This window comes from Pristiophorus japonicus, chromosome 1 (assembly GCF_044704955.1).
Source record: "Pristiophorus japonicus isolate sPriJap1 chromosome 1, sPriJap1.hap1, whole genome shotgun sequence".
Taxonomy (NCBI): Eukaryota; Metazoa; Chordata; class Chondrichthyes; family Pristiophoridae; genus Pristiophorus; species Pristiophorus japonicus.
The window spans coordinates 333,925,018-333,946,057 of NC_091977.1; the positions used below are offsets into that span (position 1 = coordinate 333,925,018).

The 21,040-nt window shown below is 44.7% G+C and overlaps 1 protein-coding gene across 3 annotated transcripts in view; it reads right to left on the bottom strand.

The window, feature by feature from the left end:
* LOC139257295 (thioredoxin domain-containing protein 3 homolog) overlaps positions 1-14,820 on the bottom strand; it is a 242,399-nt gene extending 227,579 nt beyond the window's left edge. Inside the window, exon 1 of one of the 3 annotated variants that reach the window (XM_070874468.1) lies at positions 14,756-14,820. The gene's annotated coding sequence lies outside the window, so the exon portion shown is untranslated. The remainder of the gene's footprint in view (positions 1-14,755) is intronic. The other 2 variants (XM_070874437.1, XM_070874506.1) reach the window with 2 other exon arrangements.
* Between the last annotated feature and the right edge of the window lie 6,220 nt (positions 14,821-21,040).

Below are 21,040 nucleotides of genomic sequence, written 5' to 3' on the forward strand. Positions count from 1 at the left end.
ATATGAAGTTGAAAGCATAGGGATAATACGAGAGGAAGAGTACATTCACCATTACCCGATGGACCAGTATGCGATCAAAAAGAATGGAAAGATAAGGGGAATATCTTTATCCGGAGAGAAGGAAGCCTAACTATATGCCCTCACCCAGTGGGAGACGGGAACAAGGATAGCTGCGGGTTTGACAATACTACGAAGGATGTGTCATTGAAATAAGCCCTGCCCGAACCGAACCCACACATTACGCCTATCAAGGATGAGGAGAATATTGTGTGGTAACTAGCCTGGGAACTTACGATTATGGAGGCTTGACTTGTAACATTACAATACCTAACTTTTGCTTTTGCTTTACTCCCAGAGTGTCGGTGGCGGTGGGACGAGCACGCATGACATATATACATGCCAGGAAGGCAATGACATTAGATATAAGCGACGAGATTAAGCAAAATATTGATGATTACATGGAAGAGCAAGCGCCACCAATTCCCCTGTTACCTGAAGATCTAACTGAGCTCAAAGGACCATTAAGAAATAACATTAAAAGATATTATGAGCTAAAGGTTAAAGGCAAAGAACTGGACAGTGAAATAAAGGATAACCTGAAAAACCCGCCTTGGTACTTGAGATCATGGAATTGGGGAATGAACATTGAAACACATCCATGGATAAGGATCCTTTCACATACCCTAGTGGCAGTATAGATAGTAATAGCCTTGAGTTGGTTAGTGATGTTATGTAATAAGTGCAAAAGACAGAAGAGGTATACCCAAACAAAGCTACAAGCTAAGGAACAGGTCAAATTGTTGCAGAATGAATACCTGATATGATTTGTGGGTGCTCCCAACCTATTGCCTGATCAATGAGACCTGGACGGAGTACACATGAATCAGACAAGGTGAATAATTGTTCATATTGGGTTAGATTAACCATATGACCAAAGGGGGGATTGAAGGGGTTAAAATAATTAGTATTTCTAAAAGTATTGTAGCTAAGCTTGTAATTATCAGGAGTGTAGTGTGTGATGGGAAAGCAGGCATATCGTGGAGAGGCAAGCTGTGGGAATGGCTGGTTCACATAGCATGGTACGAAATAACAATACAAAGGAGGATTGAAACACTCCAGTTTGTCTGTCATTAATAACAAATATAATCAAGGACACATAGGTCTGGGAACAAGTTCTTTATACTTACTTAACCGTAGAAAAATAATGATGTAGCACGTAACTAATCAGATAAGAGGCGCACAGAAGTGACAGAATGAAATTGTATGTACCAATGAAATTGTTGTAACTAAGCGAGGACTTGTGACGTGTTAGGGGAAACAATCAATGGAAAACTTCCGCATGTATGCTTCATGATTTTGAATGTATAAAAATAGCAGCCCCAAAGCTGCTCAGAGAGAACGGCTGGTTTGGGTCACCGAGTTACTGAACTTGTGTAGAAGCTATCTCTCCCTCGATTGAGTGCTTTATAATAAATGATTCTTTTCTTCGAAACAGACCCGTGTTGAGTATCTTTGTAATACTCCACAACAGATTCATGGGAGAGCCTGAGTGCAGCTGTGCACTTTTGTGCCGTGCTTGTCAGTGTTTGCAGCAACTCAAATGCTGAAGAACACTGACAGAAGAACTGTCAGAAAAAAGTTGTCCCTGGTCTATTTAAGGAAACTGGCTGATGAAACTGGCCCCCGATTTGCTTCATCGACCAGATTGTTTCTGATCGCTCCCTGCTGCTCTGTCAACACTCACACCGCTCCTCCGGCCCTCCCCCTGCTCCTCCACCCCCTGCTCCTCCTTCCCCTCTCTCTGCGGCCTAGTGCCACAGCCGCTCAACCTGGTTGGCTGCAGATGGGAAACAGAGGTGAAGTGGGGTTTAAAAGGGGGTTCAATGCTAAAAAGGGGGTAAAGCAGATTATAGAAGGGGAACAAATTGTCTTCAACGAAACGGCTCAAAGTAATGTATGGATCTTGGTTAGTGGAACAAGCCCAAGGAAACCTGCAGCAGATTGCGGAGGGAAAGCTCTCTTTTTGGGTAACTGATCGAGACCTAGGGCAATGTCCACTTATTAACTTACTAAGACTCTGTGCCAAGTCAGAAGGTTGGTACAGGTGTACCTGGTGGCATGAGTATCATTTACAGGAACAGAATGACATCACCCTGTTAGAGATAGTAGGGTATTACTCAATCATGCCTGAGAAAATATAGTAGGATATAATGAACACTGGAAATATAACCCGGGTGGATGGGATAACATGGAACTGCACAATGAAGGTAATTGCGGGACAGCATTTTCCTGTACGATATGTATAAAGAGGGAAGGGTGAATACTGTGTCAGCACCATACATTGGGAATACCAGTACGGTACAAACCTGACTTGCCCATTGCAACAGGAACTTTTTGTATTACCCCAGTCCAAACTGTGAGACTTGGGGCGCGGGTTTCATTAAGTATTTATTTGCGTAGGCAAGTAAATATTACTGTAAGAAAGGAGTTAAAAGTGTAACTGCCAAAGGGAAGATATAATGAATTTGGATAGTTAATTGGGCCAATTGAGGGCCACGTACAATGGGCATTAAGCAAAATGCGGAACAGAGGCTCACAACGGCTAGACGCTGAGGTGATACTTACGGTACATATGATCGAGATAGTCTGGCAATGAACCACGAGGCAATGTGTGATTTTCGTGTTATCTATTGTCTAACAACAACCGACACACACTATCGGTATGCGGCGAGGGTGGCAACTGTTAACACATTTGACATAGCCAGTATAGACCAAGAAATTCAAGACTTAGCCCAACTTTTGAGAACCCTTTTACTAAAGGGAAACGATCGGACTTCACAGTGGTCAGAAACAGGGGACGAGGTCGCCAGACAAATGCTGCAAGTTGAGGAAATCTGAGAGCCTCAGGCCCAAACTATCAATAAGGTAAGTGTGTGACGAAATGATCTAACCCAAGAAACACATAAAAAACTTGTATGTGCAATGTATGGCACATGGTTACTAGGGAACATCCGATACAATGTAAACCAGATGAAACAGGAAAAAATACCCAATTGGATAAGTAATGAGCAGTTGTCCAAATGGACTAAGGACAGTATTACCCTCTGTGATGTTCGTAAGACAACACAAGTGTTCTTGTCCCCAAGTAATTGTATTACTAGAGAATTGAAATTGATAGGTATGGTTCTAGCTATCCCACAGATAGAGCATAGGCGAAATACAAGGCCAATCCCGGGTTCAGTTCTACGATATGCCCTCTTATGCGGTAAAACTCAGTGGCACATTTCAAGGAGTGTATACCGATGGTTGCATTCAATATTTAGATGTGGTAGTGTGCGCACACCCCATGGAAGGAGGGTAACATATAGCGTAGAGGTACACTCAGACGGTTATTTGCACGTTGGAAATTAGCCCCCTTAGTCAGCCCGGGACAATAGACATACTGCATATCTACCAAGGAAAATGAGTAGTAGCAGGGTAATGTCATATGTGCGATCCCACAAACTAATTTCTGTTTTACGCCTAAAGCTGTGGTCAAACTAGGCCATCGATACCTATTCCCACGAAGAGAGGAACATATCGAGAACATCACTATAAACAACCCGAGATGGGATGATGAAATGGAACAGTATGAGATACCGAGTTGGCAAGACATTCGCCGTCTGAAAGAACATTTGACGCAATTCAAAACAGATACTGAGAAAAGCATACTGGAAGATTCCATACAGCATTCAAAGGACATTGAAGAAACCCTGGAAGGCACTCAATAGTGGGAACATGTATGGAATTGGGGAATGAATGTGACTTTCCATCCGTGGATGCATACAGCCTCTCATGTATTGGTGATCATACAGTTAGGGCTAGCTGTCGGATGGGAAATTGGGTCATGCATGGCATACAGAAAGAGGCACTGGAGAAGGAAAGCAAAAGCTTTAATTATGGAACAGCTAAAGTTGTTAGCCGAGTACCCTGAAATACTTTGAGACGTGGGTCACGTCCCAAATCCCCCAAACTGCGTGGCTGATCACCACAGAATGGAGCAGGGGACACAGGACGAAGTAGAATTCGGTTGGTAATCTTGGACTGGGTAGCCAAGTACCAAAAGGGGGGGACTGAAGTGGGGCTTCTGAGCTCTATTATAATTAAAGGGTTAAGAATAGATCTCGGAACTAAAACGAGCTGACACAGGCTTTTGTAGTGGCCAACTTTCTAAAGGAGTTTAAAGGGAAATAATATGTCGGAATGATTAATTGTTACAAGCTGTGTACCCTGAGGACAATTACAAATAGCTAAACTGTTGAACCACAGGAGACATAGAGGGGCAGTTAAACAGGGCAAGGGGTCAAAAGTGACACGTTGGAAAAACTCCATTTGAGACTTAGGCGAATGGTTGTGTGACGCGAAAGGGAATTAGTTAATCAACAATTGGCTTTGGGCCAATTAAATGGCATAGGGGGGTTGTGCACGAGGCTGAGATGCATCATTAAGTGTATAAAAGATTGCTTGGAACTTTGTATCATTGGAGAGGCCTAGCTACAGACAACCAACAGGCAAGCTCCCTACCAGTGCAAAATAAAGACTACTTGAATCTTGGAACCCAGACCTTGTGTTGAGTGTTGATTTGAAATACTCCACTACAGAGGTTCCACATGCAAATCAGGCCCTGCCATTAAATTCAGTAGGGCCTGCACGAAACCCATTTTCCCAACCACTTCAGAGCCCCATACCACTCCCAACCTGCATTCCCCATTAAAATTCAACCCTTTGGGCTAGATTTTACACTTTTGTGCATATCGCCCAAAAATGGGCGTTATTTCTGGCTTGGGCGGAAAGAATGGGTTTTCAGATTGCCGGCTTCTCACCCATCCTCAAAGAACCTAGTCTTAATTTTTGAAATTGGGCGTTACCGCGAGCGATATGAAATGGGCAGTAGCGTTAAATTTCTCTGACCTTCTGCCGTAAAGTGTCGCCGTCCTTAGTAACGGCATGGCAATGCTCGATTCCCGCGATTCAGGAGGTCAAGGGTCATCATGACATGCGCTTGAGAGGGAGCTGAGAGAGACTGAAAGCGCATGTGGCTGTGATGTGTGCTTGTTTGGCTGTTGTGGGAGGCACGAGGAAGATTCATCAGCAGCAAAAAGCCTACTAAGCACCAAAAACATAGTTGGCACCAAGTTTTTCTCCAACAAATAAGATATAACATGGAAGGGATGGTGGAGGCCCTAGAGCTGAGAGCCAGGAACACTAGTGGCAGAGAGCTCCCAGTGGTCCCAGAGCGCTGCACTGCACCCCAAGATGCCGCATCCCCATTGCCAGCCACATGAGAGCCAGGAGCAACACCTTGCTTCTGGCTTGGAACACGTTCCCACCTCGGGACCGTCCTCTCCCATATCCGTCCAAGCAGCGGTTCGGCCATCATTCCCCCCACCCCTGCCAATAAAGCATCGCCTGAGGAGCTCCTCGGCCAGGCATCTTGGAGTCAGGAGGGGAAGGGAAAGGGGCAGAGGTGGGGAGGAGAAGCGGGAAGGGGGGGGGGGGGGGGTGAAGGGTTGGTTTTTACAGAAATACTGATGATTTCAGACAACTGTTCGGTTCAAATGTTCCTTCCTGATAGCCAAGTTGTGCAGCATGGAGCACACCACCATGAATTGAGTTACCTGCTGAGGGTGGTATTGGAGCTTGCCTCTCGAGTGGTCCAGGCATCTAAAGCGTTGCTTAAGCACTCCAATGGTTTTCTCCACGATATTGCGAGAGGCTCTGTGGCTCTTGTTGTATCACTTCTCGGCTTCAGTGTGGGTGTCACGCAGGGGGTTCATCAGCCAGGTGGCGAGGCCATATCCTTTGTCACCAAGCATCCAGCATTGACCTTGTGGCTGATTGTTAAACAAGTCAGATACAGTACTCTCACGCAGGATGTGAGCATCATGGATGCTGCCTGGAAATTTAGCATTCACTGCCATTATATTTTGTTGGTGGTCAACAACAAGTTGGATATTCAGGGAATGGAATGTCTTGCAGTTTCTGATAACCTCTGCATCCTGATATGCGTACAGTCTATTGCTCCCTGCACCTTGGGAAAGTTTGCAATTCTGGAGAATCCTAGAGCCCCCTCACTCTGTGCCTCCCTGGTCATAGAGAAGCTGATCAAGCCCCACCTGCATGCGTACAGGGCTTCAGTTACCTGTCAATGCAGCAATATGTGGCATTCAGAGACAGACCGCAAATGTCGCCAGCTGAGGCCTGAAAAGAACCAGACACATAGAACGACAGTACCGCAATGACTTTGACCTCGACGTACAATGCAGTACTGATGGTGCTGGCAGGCTGCAGATCTCCCCTTATGAGCTGGCATACCTCAGTGATACCTCAGTGATAACCTCTTTGTGGAAGCGCAGTCTCTGAAGGCAGGTGGTGTCGTGCAAGTCGAGGTAAGACCGCTTGTCCCTATACTTTGAGGGGGCTGTAACGTCTGGTCCTCCTCATCAGTCTGGCACGTCTTACATTGGGCACATAGAAACATAGAAACATAGAAAATAGGTGCAGGAGTAGGCCATTCGGCCATTCAATAAGATCATGGCTGATCATTCCCTCAGTACCCCTGTCCCGCTTTCTCTCCATACCCTTTGATCTCTTTAGCCGTAAGGGCCATATCTAACTCCCTCTTGAATATATCCAATGAACTTGCATCAACAACTCTCTGCGGCAGGGAATTTCACAGGTTAACAACTCTCTGAGCATAGAAGTTTCTCCTCATCTCAGTCCTAAATGGCCTACCCCTTATCCTAAAACTGTGTCCCCTGGTTCTGGACTTCCCCAACATCGGGAACATTCTTCCCGCAGCTAACTTGTCCAGTCCCGTCAGAATCTTATACGTTTCTATGCGATCCCCTCTCATCCTTCTAAACTCCAGTGTATAAAGGCCCAGTTGATCCAGTCTCCCCTCATATGTCAGTCCAGCCATCCCAGGAATCAGTCTGGTGAACCTCAGCTGCACTCCCTCAATAGCAAGAATGTCCTTCCTCAGATTAGGAGACCAAAGCTGAACACAATATTCCAGGTGAGGTCTCAGCAAGGCCCTGTACAACTGCAGTAAGACCTCCCTGCTCCTATACTCAAATCGCCTAGCTATGAAGGCCAACATATCATTTGCCTTCTTCACTGCCTGCTGTACCTGCATGCCAACTTTCAATGACTGATGAACCATGACACCCAGATCTCATTGCACCTCCCCTTTTCCTAATCTGCCACCATTCAGATAATATTCTGCTTTTCGTGTTTGTGCCCCCAAAGTGGATAACCTCACATTTATCCACAGTATATTGCATCTGCCATGTATTTGCCCACTCACCTAACCTGTCCAATGTAACCCTGCAGTCTCTTAGCATCCTCCTCACAGCTCACACCGCCACCCAGTTTAGTGTCATGTGCAAACTTGGAGATATTACACTCAATTCCTTCATCTAAATCATTAATGTATATTGTAAAGAGCTGGGGTCCCAGCATTGAGCCCTGCGGCACTCCACTAGTCACTGCCTGCCATTCTGAAAAGGACCCGTTTATCCGGACTCTCTGCCTCCTATCTGCCAACCAGTTCTCTATCCACGTCAGTATATTACCCCCAATACCATGTGCTTTGATTTTGCACAACAATCTCTTGTGTGGGACATTGTCAAAAGCCTTTTGAATGTCCAAATACACCACATCCATTGGTTCTCCCTTGTCCACTCTGCTAGTTACATCCTCAAAAAACTCCAGAAGATTCGTCAAGCATGATTTCCCTTTCACAAATCCATGCTGACTTGGCCCGATCCTGTCACTGCTTTCCAAATGCGCTGCTGTTTCATCCTTAATGATTGATTCCAACATTTTCCCCACTACTGATGTCAGGCTAACCGGTCTCTCATTACCCGTTTTCTCTCTCCCTCCTTTTTTAAAAAGTGGTGTTACATTAGCTATCCTCCAGTTCATAGGAACTGATCCAGAGTCGATAGACTGTTGGAAAATGATCACGAATGCATCCACTATTTCTAGGGCCACTTCCTTAAGTACTCTGGGATGCAGACTATCAGGCCCTGGGGATTTATCGGCCTTCAATCCCATCAATTTCCCTAACACAATTTCCCGCCTAATAAGGATATCCTTCAGTTCCTCCTTCTCACTCGACCCTCGGTCCCCTAGTACCTCAGGAAGGTTATTTGTGTCTTCCTTTGTGAAGACAGAACCAATTGGTCTGCCATTTCTTTGTTCCCCATTATAAATTCACCTGAATCCGACTGCAAGGGACCTATGTTTATCTTCACTAATCTTTTTCTCTTCACATATCTATAGAAGCTTTTGCAGTCAGTTTTTATGTTCCTGGCAAGCTTCCTCTCATACTCTATTTTCCCTCTCTTAGTCCTCCTCTGCTGAATTCTAAATTTCTCCCAGTCCTCAGGTTTGCTGCTTTTTCTAGCCAATTTATATGCCTCTTCCTTGGATTTAACACGATCCTTAATTTCCCTTGTTAGCCACGGTTGAGCCACCTTCTCCGTTTTATTTTTACTCCAGACAGGGATGTATAATTGTTGAAATTCATCCATGTGATCTTTAAATGTTTGCCATTGCCTATCCACCGTCAACCCTTTAAGTATCATTTGCCAGTCTATTCTAGCCAATTCACGCCTCATACCGTTGAAGTTACCTTTCCTTAAGTTCAGGACCCTAGTTTCTGAATTAACTTTGTCACTCTCCATCTTAATAAAGAATATTATGGTCACTCTTCCACAAGGGACCTCGCACAACAAGATTGCTAATTAGTCCCTTTTCATTACACATCACTCAGTCTAGGATGGCCAGTTCTCTAGTTGGTTCTTCGACATATTGGTCTGGAAAACCATCCTTAATACACTCCAGGAAATCCTCCTCTACCGCATTGCTACCAGTTTGGTTCGCCCAATCAATATGTAGATTAAAGTCGCCCATGATAACTGCTGTACCATTATTGCACACATCCCTTATTTCTTGATTGATGCTGTCCCCAACCTCACTACTACTGTTTCATGGTATGTACACAACTTGCGTTTTCTGCCCTTTGGTATTCCGCAGCTCCACCCATACCGGTTCCACATCATCCAAGCTAATGTCTCTCCTTACTATTGCACTAATTTCCTCTTTAACCAGCAACCCTGACTCCTTTTCCTTTCTGTCTATCCTTCCTAAATGTTGAATACCCCTGGATGTTGAGTTCCCAGCCTTGGCCATAATGCTGTGGAGCGTACCTTCGGCCATCTCGAGTCTGCAGCATGTAATTGGTCATCAAGAGAGGGTGAGAAATGACAGGCCCCATTGCAATAGCTCTCTGTTTTCCACCAATTGGTCACAAACAATGAATGTCTTGATGAAGATACCTATTAAATTCCAATCGGTCACAGTATGGTCAAGATGTTCACATCAACTCCAACGACCTGCAGAGTACATCCGAACGCCACCGAGGTTGAAGCACAGCAGCCTTTTAAAGGATGCGGCATGTGAATTAGAACATGGCATCCATAATGCTGTGATTAATTCCAGTTAGTTCCACTTTTTCCGGGCGGTTTTTCGGGCGAGTGATATTGTGGGCGATATGTGTGCAAGGTGGTAAAAGTGATGCTGGACCATCTCATGGCCGCTAGTTTCGGCAAGTATCATCTTTACAACAAAAGAAAGTGGGCAGGCGGTATTATTGAATCTCGGCGTTAATTCCGTGCGGAAAGTAACGCTGGCCGATATTATGGGCGTTGATTTCGCCCATTCTGATGATTCCGCCCAAAAAAAGTGGGCAGGCCGTATTATTTTTTCCCGGCATTACGCACATGGGGAAAGTAACGCTCGCCGATAAGTTTCCGAAAAATTCCTGTCAGTTTCCATTTTGTGGCTAAATGGGCGATATATGGGCGTTATACATCATTTCAGCAGTAAAATGGACGTTAAGTGGGCGTTAAGCATGGAAAAAAAGTGGAAAATCTAGACCTTAGAGTCGATCTGGATGGATTCAATGACCTTCTTCATCTGTAAATATTTTGTGATCTTGAAATTAATAACCCATTAATCTGTCTTTGCTAATGACTGAGGAAAGAATCTTGAACAAGAAATGAGAGCTCCCTGCTCTTCTTTCAATCGTGTCACAGGATCTTTAACATCCATCTGAACAGGCATGCTGAGTCTTGGTTTTAATGACGCATCTGGAGGACAGCACTTCCCATAATTTAGTAACTCCTCATTCATAGAAACATAGAAAATAGCAGTAGTAAGCTATTCGGCCCTTCGAGCCTGCACCGCCATTCAATATGATGATGACTGATCCTCTACCTCAACACCATATTGCCGCTTTCTCCCCATCCCCCTTGTTGCCTTTTGTGTCTAGGAATCTATCTCCCTCTTAAATATACTCAGTGACTTGGCCTCCATAGCCTTCTGTGGTAAAGAATTCCACAGGTTCACCACCCTCTGAGTGAAAAAATTTCTCCTCATCTCGGTCTTAAATTTCCTACCCCGTATCCTGAGACTGTGACCCCTTGTTCTAGACTTCCCAGCCTGGGGAAACATCCTCCCCGCATCCAATGTGTCTAACCCAGTCAGAATGTTATACGTTTCAATGAGATCCCCTCTCATTCTTCTAAACTCCAGTGAATATTGGCCTAGTCGACCCAATCTCTCCTCATATGACAGTCCTGCCATCCCAGGAATCAGTCTGGTGAACCTCCGTTGCACTCCCTCTATGGCAAGTATATCCTTCGTTAGGTAAGTAGACTAAAACTGCACACAATACTCCAGGTGCGGTCTCACCAAGGTCCTGTATAACTGTAGTAAGACATCCTTGCTTCTGTATTCAAATCCTCATGCATGAAGGCCAACATGCCATTTGCCTTCCTAACTGCTTGCTGCACCTGCATGTTTGCTTTCAATGACTGGTGTACAAGGACACTCAGGTCCCTTTGTACATCGACATTTCCCAAGCTATCACCATTTAAATAATACTTTGTCTTTATGTTTTTCCGACCAAAGTGGATAACTTCACCTTTATCCACATTATACTGCATCTGCCATGTGTTTGCCCACTTACTCACCCTATCTAAATTGCATTGCAGCGTCTTTGCATCCTCCCCACAACTCACAATCCCACCTAGTTTTGTCAGCAAACTTGGAAATATTACATTTGGTTCCCTCATCCAAATCATTTCTATGTATATTGTGAATAGCTGGGGCCCAAGCACTGATCCCTGTGGTACTCCACTAGTCACTGCTTGCCACCCCGGAAAAGACCCGTTTATTCCTACTCTCTGTTTACTGTCAATTAACCAATTTTCAATCCATGCCAGTACATTACCCCCAATCCTATGTGTTTTAATTTTGCACACTAACCTCTTATGTAGAACTTTATCAAAGGCCTTCTGAAAATTCAAATACATTACAACCACTGGTTCTCCCTTATCTATTCTATCCTCAAAAAACTCCAGTAGGTTTGTCAAACATGGTTTTCCTTTCATAAATCCATGTTGACTTTGTCTAATCCCATTGATATTATCTAAAGTGTGCTGTTATCACATCCTTTATAATAGACTCTAGCATTTTCCCTATTACTGATGGTAGGCTAACCGGGCTGTAGTTCCCTGTTTACTCTCTCCCTCCTTTTTTAAATAGTGGGGTTACATTTGCCACCCTCCCATCTGCAGGAACTGTTCCATGATCTACAGAATTTTGGAAGATGACAACCAATGCATCCACTATTTCCATGGCTACCTCTTTTAGTACTCTGGGGTGCAGATCATCAGACCCTGGGAATTTATTGGCCTTCAGTCCTATTAGTTTCTGCAGCACTATTTTCTTACTAATAATCATTTCCTTTAATTTCTCTTGCTCACTAGACCCTTGGTTCCCCAGCATTTCTGGGACGTTATGTCCGTGAAGACAGAACCGAAGTATTTATTTAATTGTTCTGCCATTTTCTTGTTCCCCATTATAAATTCTCCCATTTCTGTCTGTAAAGTACCTACATTTGTCTTCACTAATCCTTTTCTTTTTACATACTTGTAGAAACTTTTGCAGTCGGTTTACTACATACTCTATTTTTCCCCTCTTAATCAGTCTCTTGGTCCTTTTTTGCTGAATTCTAAACTGCTCCCAATCCTCAGGCTTGGTACTTTTTCTGGCAACTTTGTATAACTCCTCTTTGGATCTAATACTGTCCTTAATTTCTTTTGTTAGCCATGGTTGGGCCACTTTTCCTTTTGTGTTTTTATGCCAGAAAGGAATGGATAACTGTTGCAATTCATGCATTCGTTCGTTAAATATTAGCCATTGTCGATCCACCATCATACCTTTTAATGACTCTTCCCAATCTATCATAGCCAATTCATTCCTCATACCTTCATAGTTTCCTCTGTTTAGATTTAGGACCCAAGTTTCGGATTGGACTACTTCACTTTCTAAAGAATTCAATCATGTTATGGTCACTCTTCCCTAAAGGACCCCGCACAACAAGACTGTTAATTAACCCCTTCTCATTACACAATACCCAATCTAGGATAGCCTGTTCGCCTGTAGGCTCCTCAACATACTGGTCTAAAAAACCATCTCGTACGCACTCCAGGAATTCATCTTCCACAGTATTATTACTAATTTGGTTTGGCCAGTCTTTATGTAGATTTAAGTCACCTGCAATTACTGTCGTACCCTTGTTACATGCATCTCTAATTTCCTGTTTGATACTGTCCCCTACATTACCACTACTGTTTGGAAGCCTATAGACAACTCCTTGGTGCTCCTTAGCTCCACCCAGACTGATTCTACATCTTGATTTTCTGAGCCAATATCCTTTCTCACTATTGCTCTGAGTTCATCCTTTACTAACAACGCCACACCACCCCTTTTCCTTTTTGCCTGTCCTTCCTAAATATCGAATATCCTTGGATATTCAGTTCCCAACCCTGGTCACCCTGCAACCATATCTCCGTAATTGCAACAATATTGTATCCGTTACATCTATTTGCGCTGTTAATTCATCTATCTTATTACAGATGCTTCGTGCATTCAAATACAATGTTTTTAGATTTGTCTTTTTAACATTATTAGACATCTTAACATTATTTTGTACTATAGCCCTATTTGTCTTATCGCTATTTTTGTTACTTGGACCCTATTTGTTAGTGCACTCTTTTGTTTGTATGCTGTATCCCTCCTGACATAATCTGGTTCAGTCTTATTTTATGTGTTTAGGTCCTGGGCTGGGAACTGCACCCACAACTTTTTGACTCAGTATTGGGAATTTCAATCATCTGAGCTGAAGTGACACTATTGTATGTCTCTTCCATGTCTCTCAGCATCTGTCTAGTTCTCATACATAAAATCAGAGAATCTTACAGCACAGAAGGCTGCCATTCTGCTCATTGTACCTATGCCGGCTCTTTGAAACAACTATCCAAATAGTCCCACTCCTCTGCTCTTTCCCCATAGGTATAGATCCAATTCCCTTTTGAAAGTTAATATTGAATCTGCTTCCACCACCCTTTCAGGCAGTGCATTCCAGATCATCATAACTCGCTGCGTTAAAAAAAATTCTCCCCTCTGAATCTTTTGTCAATTATCTTAAATTTATATTCTCTGATTACCAATCATCTCGCTAGAAAAAAACAGTTTATTCACGGTGCCTGCTGTGATATATTATGATAGGTGGGGATGGTACCTGCCGTTGTATATTATGGTGGCTGTGGACGGTACCTGCTGTTGTATATTATAGCGGGGAAGGGAATGGTATCTGTTGTGGTATATTATGGCAGGCGGGATGGTTCCTACTGTGGTATATTATGGCGGGGAGGGGACAGTACCTGCTGTGGTATATTATGGCGGGGAGGGGATGGTACCCGCTGTGGTATATTATGGCAGGGAGGGTATGGTACCCGCTGTGGTATATTATGGCGGGCAGTGACAGTATTGCTGTGGTATATTATGGCGAGTAGGAACGATACCTGCTGTGGTATATTATGGCAGGCGGGGACGGGGCCATTGGAGGGAGCAGCGTGCGGCGGCCTGGCCCGGAAATCAGCGCAGTCCCGGCCTGCAAGACCATCAGCAGGCCGGGGCCATTGGAGGGAGCAGCGTGCGGCAGCATACCACTGCAGGGAGCAGCGCTTGCTGCTGCAGGAGGGCGATGGCTGCGAAGCCAGGTCACTGATTGCAGTGCGGGCAGGCACAGCAGGAGGGACGAAGGAGAGGCAAGAGTTTGTAGATGGAGGCCCAGGAGAGGTGTGAATCTGGGGCCCAGAAAAGGCAAGGGCCCGGGGCAGCACGGGCCAGCCCATACTGCGATATGTGTGCACGCTCGGTCCGTGCAACAGAGCTGGTCTCCAGTTCGTGTTGGGTAATCCTTGCCACTGGACCATGATCTAGCTCTATCAAGCCTGTGTGGTGGCTGATGTGCAACGGCTACCACACGTTAAAAAAATCCACACACAGGCATCTTCCACCCTCCAAGATGTAGTTCGGGATCTGGAATATTAGGTCCTTCATTGAAACACCTGTAAACTCATCGCTTTTATGGTGTGGAAGCAAGTCATCCTCGCTTCCAGGGACTGCCTATGATGATGATGATGATTATGGCAGGGAGGATACGGTACATTATGGCGGGTGGGAATGGTATCTGCTGTGGTATATTATGGCGGGCGGGAACGGTACCTGCTATGGTTTATTGTGGAGGGCGGACGGTACCTGCTGTGGTTTATTATGGAAGGCGGGACGGTACCTGCTGTTGCCGGTATAAAGCTGTGCCTGGTTCTTTCAAACGGTCGCGCCCGTGCCCGCCCTTTAAAAATGGAGTCACGCGATGCCTCTTGCCGGGTCACATGGCGCTAGGTAACTGTTGGCGGTTGGGCGCGGCCGAGAGCGAGGTGGCCGCGAGCCGGGAGTTCTGGCTGTGCGCGCTGTCTGGGGTGCGGCTACCTGAGGCTGAGGCGGCGATTGGACGGGGCTGGCTGTGTTAGTTTTCCCTTGTGTCTTATCAATTAACCATGATCGTGGTGAATATGCGGTCTCCTGTTCAGTTTGGACGAGAACATTTTATGTGTAAACTAGTGTTCTGGAATTGTTTCCAAATAAAATAATTTACGAAGTGAAATCTTAGGTAAGATATTAAGCAGTCAGCGGTTTACATAAAAATCGTGCTGACTTTCAGAATTCTTGCTTCAATTTATTTTGGCAAACTCTGGACAAAACACAGTCTCGAGTGGTACATTGCTCCTTGCAGAGCTCTGAACACCTCTATACTTATAATCTCAAAGATAACTCAAGTAGGACTCAAGAGCACAAAAGGGTTCTTGTCTTGTTTTTCCTTTTTGAAGTTCAAGTCACACCTGATAGTAAAATAACCCAAACGTTACATGTTAGATAGGGAATAATGTCCGGTCACACATTTTTTCCTTTTTAAGCAGTTTCCACCAAATTGGTTCCACACAGACTGAAACTGTATACACTAACATTTTAGAAATGGAAAAAGAGGTGAGGGAACCCGTATGGGTCCTAGCAATGCCTACCTTTTCAAGGGATATGTGGAAGATTGTTCCAGTCCTACTAATTTCCTCTCCATCACCTCTTTTTTTTTTGGTGCATTGGTGACTATCGATGCCATTTCCTGCTCTTGCTCTGAACTAGAAAATGTCATCAACTATGCTTCCAATTTCCAACCTTCCCTCGCTTAATAAAGAATAAAATGAAAAGGAGGTGGGGTAGCATTGTTGGTTAAAGAGGAGATTAATGCAATAGTTAGGAAAGACATTAGCTTGGATGATGTGGAATCTATATGGGTAGAGCTGCAGAACACCAAAGGGCAAAAAACGTTAGTAGGAGTTGTGTACAGACCTCCAAACAGCAATAGGGATGTTGGGGAGGGCATCAAACAGGAAGTTAGGGGTGCATGCAATAAAGGTGTAGCAGTTATAATGGGTGACTTTAATATGCACATAGATTGGGCTAGCCAAACTGGAAGCAATACGGTGGAGGAGGATTTCCTGGAGTGCATAAGGGATGGTTTTCTAGACCAATATGTTGAGGAATCAACTAGGGGGGAGGCCATCTTAGACTGGGTGTTGTGTAATGAGAGAGGATTAATTAGCAATCTCATTGTGCGAGGCCCCTTGGGGAAGAGTGACCATAATATGGTGGAATTCTGCATTAGGATGGAGAATGAAACAGTAAATTCAGAGACCATGGTCCAGAACTTAAAGAAGGGTAACTTTGAAGGTATGAGGCGTGAATTGGCTAGGATAGATTGGCGAATGATACTTAGGGGGTTGACTGTGGATGGGCAATGGCAGACATTTAGAGACCGCATGGATGAATTACAACAATTGTACATTCCTGTCTGGCGAAAAAATAAAAAAGGGAAGGTGGCTCAACCGTGGCTATCTAGGGAAATCAGGGATAATATTAAAGCCAAGGAAGTGGCATACAAATTGGCCAGAAATAGCAGCGAACCTGGGGACTGGGAGAAATTTAGAACTCAGCAGAGGAGGACAAAGGGTTTGATTAGGGCAGGGAAAATGGAGTACGAGAAGAAGCTTGCAGGGAACATTAAGGTGGATTGCAAAAGTTTCTATAGGTATGTAAAGAGAAAAAGGTTAGTAAAGACAAACGTAGGTCCCCTGCAGTCAGAATCAGGGGAAGTCATAACGGGGAACAAAGAAATGGCAGACCAATTGAACAAGTACTTTGGTTCGGTATTCACTAAGGAGGATACAAACAACCTTCCGGATATAAAAGGGGTCAGAGGGTCTAGTAAGGAGGGGGAACTGAGGGAAATCTTTATTAGTCGGGAAATTGTGTTGGGGAAATTGATGGGATTGAAGGCCGATAAATCCCCAGGGCCTGATGGACTGCATCCCAGAGTACTTAAGGAGATGGCCTTGGAAATAGCGGATGCATTGACAGTCATTTTTCAACATTCCATTGACTCTGGATCAGTTCCTATGGAGTGGAGGGTAGCCAATGTAACCCCCCTTTTTAAAAAAGGAGGGAGAGAGAAAACAGGGAATTATAGACCGGTCAGCCTGACCTCAGTAGTGGGTAAAATGATGGAATCAATTATTAAGGATGTCATAGCAGTGCATCTGGAAAATGGTGACATGATAGGTCCAAGTCAGCATGGATTTGTGAAAAGGAAATCATGCTTGACAAATCTTCTGGAATTTTTTGAGGATGTGGACAAAGGAGAACCAGTTGATGTGGTATATTTGGACTTTCAGAAGACTTTCGACAAGGTCCCACACAAGAGATTAATGTGCAAAGTTAAAGCACATGGGATTGGGGGTATTGTGCTGACGTGGATTGAGAACTGGTTGTCAGACAGGAAGCAAAGAGTAGGAGTAAACGGGTACTTTTCAGAATGGCAGGCAGTGACTAGTGGGGTGCCGCAAGGTTCTGTGCTGGGGCCCCAGCTGTTTACATTGTACATTAATGATTTAGACGAGGGGATTAAATGCAGTATCTCCAAATTTGCGGATGACACTAAGTTGGGTGGCAGTGTGAGCTGCGAGGAGGATGCTATTAGGCTGCAGAGTGACTTGGATAGCTTAGGTGAGTGGGCAAATGCATGGCAGATGAAGTATAATGTGGATAAATGTGAGGTTATCCACTTTGGTGGTAAAAACAGAGAGACAGACTATTATCTGAATGGTGACAGATTAGGAAAAGGGAAGGTGCAACGAGACCTGGGTGTCATGGTACATCAGTCATTGAAGGTTAGCATGCAGGTACAGCAGGCGGTTAAGAAAGCAAATGGCATGTTGGCCTTCATAGCGAGGGGATTTGAATACAGGGGCAGGGAGGTGTTGCTACAGTTGTACAGGGCCTTGGTGAGGCCACACCTGGAGTATTTGTACAGTTTTGGTCTCCTAACTTGAGGAAGGACATTCTTGCTATTGAGGGAGTGCAGCGAAGATTCACCAGACTGATTCCCGGGATGGCGAGACTGACCTATCAAGAAAGACTGGATCAACTGGGCTTGTATTCACTGGAGTTCAGAAGAATGAGAGGGGACCTCATAGAAAGGTTAAAATTCTGACGGGTTTAGACAGGTTAGATGCAGGAAGAATGTTCCCAATGTTGGGCAAGTCCAGAACCAGGGGTCACAGTCTGAGGATAAGGGGTAAGCCATTTAGGACCGAGATGAAGAGAAACTTCTTCACCCAGAGAGTGGTGAACCTGTGGAATTCTCTACCACAGAAAGTAGTTGAGGCCAATTCACTAAATATATTCAAAAGGGAGTTAGATGAAGTCCTTACTACTCGGGGGATCAAGGGTTATGGCGAGAAAGCAGGAAGGGGGTACTGAAGTTTCATGTTCAGCCATGAACTCATTGAATGGCGGTGCAGGCTAGAAGGGCTGAATGGCCTACTCCTGCACCTATTTTCTATGTTTCTATGTTTTTATGTTTCACATGGCCTTCACACCTCCGTTCAGTCTGCAAATATGACCCTGAGCTTTCAGTTGCCTGTCATCAATAATCTCTCCAATTTATCTTTTTGTGCGTGGTCCCTTTAAATTTGTTGCACAGTTGTTGCACGACTGCACATTCATGGTATCTTTTCCAGCGGCAGCCGCAAGTGAGCAGCCTACATGGGACCTCCCCATTGGTGCGAGGTCACGCACCTTCGGTGGAAGCATTGCCTGTCATTTTAGTTCCCTGCCCCACTCCCACATTGTCATTTAATCTTTCCTGCTTTCCACCTATTCACAGTCCTTCCCTTTTATTTCTTCCCTTCTCCCTTTCCCCGCTTACGGAGACGTGGCTCCAGGATGATCAGGGCTGGGAACTCAACATCCAGGGGTATTCAACATTCAGGAAAGATAGAATAAAAGGAAAAGGAGGTGGGGTAGCATTGCTGGTTAAGGAGCAAATTAAGGCAATAGTTCGGAAGGACATTAGCTTGGATGATGTGGAATCTATATGGGTAGAGCTGCAGAATACCAAAGGACAAAAAACGTTAGTGGGAGTTGTGTACAGACCTCCAAACAGTAGTAGTGATGTTGGGGAGGGCATCAAACATGAAATTAGGGGTGCGTGCAATAAAGGTGCAGCAGTTATAATGGGTGACTTTAATATGCACATAGATTGGGTTAACCAAACTGGAAGCAATACGGTAGAGGAGGATTTCCTGGAGTGCATAAGGGATGGTTTTTTAGACCAATATGTCGAGGAACCAACTAGGGGGGAGGCCATCTTAGACTGGGTGTTGTGTAATGAGAGAGGATTAATTAGCAATCTCGTTGTGCGAGGCCCCTTGGGGAAGAGTGACCATAATATGGTGGAATTCTGCATTAGGATATAGAATGAAACAGTTAATTCAGAGAACATGGTCCAGAACTTAAAGAAGGGTAACTTTGAAGGTATGAGGCGTGAATTGGCTAGGATAGATTGGCGAATGATACTGAAGGGGTTGACTGTGGATGGGCAATGGCAGACATTTAGAGACCGCATGGATGAACTACAACAATTGTACATTCCTGTCTGTCGTAAAAATAAAAAAGGGAAGGTGGCTCAACCGTGGCTATCAAGGGAAATCAGGGATAGCATTAAAGCCAAGGAAGTGGCATACAAATTGGCCAGAAATAGCAGCGAACCTGGGGACTGGGAGAAATTTAGAACTCAGCAGAGGAGGACAAAGGGTTTGATTAGGGCAGGGAAAATGGAGTACGAGAAGAAGCTTGCAGGGAACATTAAGACGGATTGCAAAAGTTTCTATAGATATGTAAAGAGAAAAAGGTTAGTAAAGACAAACGTAGGTCCCCTGCAGTCAGAATCAGGGAAAGTCATAACGGGGAACAAAGAAATGGCGGACCAATTGAACAAGTACTTTGGTTCGGTATTCACTGAGGAGGACACAAACAACCTTCCGGATATAAAAGGGGTCGGAGGGTCTAGTAAGGAGGAGGAACTGAGGGAAATCCTTATTAGTCGGGAAATTGTGTTGGGGAAATTGATGGGATTGAAGGCCGATAAATCCCCAGGGCCTGATGGACTGCATCCCAGAGTACTTAAGGAGGTGGCCTTGGAAATAGTGGATGCATTGACAGTCATTTTCCAACATTCCATTGACTCTGGATCAGTTCCTATGGAGTGGAGGGTAGCCAATGTAACCTCACTTTTTAAAAAAGGAGGGAGAGAGAAAACAGGGAATTACAGACCGGTCAGCCTGACATCGGTAGTGGGTAAAATGATGGAATCAATTATTAAGGATGTCATCGCAGTGCATTTGGAAAGAGGTAATATGATAGGTCCAAGTCAGCATGGATTTGTGAAAGGGAAATCATGCTTGACAAATCTTCTGGAATTTTTTGAGGATGTTTCCAGTAGAGTGGACAAGGGAGAACCAGTCGATGTGGTATATTTGGACTTTCAGAAGGCTTTCGACAAGGTCCCACACAAGAGATTAATGTGCAAAGTTAAAGCACATGGGATTGGGGGTAGTGTGCTGACATGGATTGAGAACTGGTTGTCAGACAGGAAGCAAAGAGTAGGAGTAAATGGGGACTTTTCAGAATGGCAGGCAGTGACTAGTGGGGTACCGCAAGGTTCTGTGCTGGGGCCCCAGCTGTTTACACTGTACATTAATGATTTAGACGAGGGGATTAAATGTAGTATCTCCAAATTTGCGGATGACACTAAGTTGGGTGGCAGTGTGAGCTGCAAGGAGGATTCTATGAGGCTGCAGAGCGACTTGGATAGGTTAGGTGAGTGGGCAAATGCATGGCAGATGTAGTATAATGTGGATAAATGTGAGGTTATCCACTTTGGTGGTAAAAACAGAGAGACAGACTATTATCTGAATGGTGACAGATTAGGAAAAGGAGAGGTGCAACGAGACCTGGGTGTCATGGTACATCAGTCATTGAAGGTTGGCATGCAGGTACAGCAGGCGGTTAAGAAAGCAAATGGCATGTTGGCCTTCATAGCGAGGGGATTTGAGTACAAGGGCAGGGAGGTGTTGCTACAATTGTACAGGGCCTTGGTGAGGCCACACCTGGAGTATTGTGT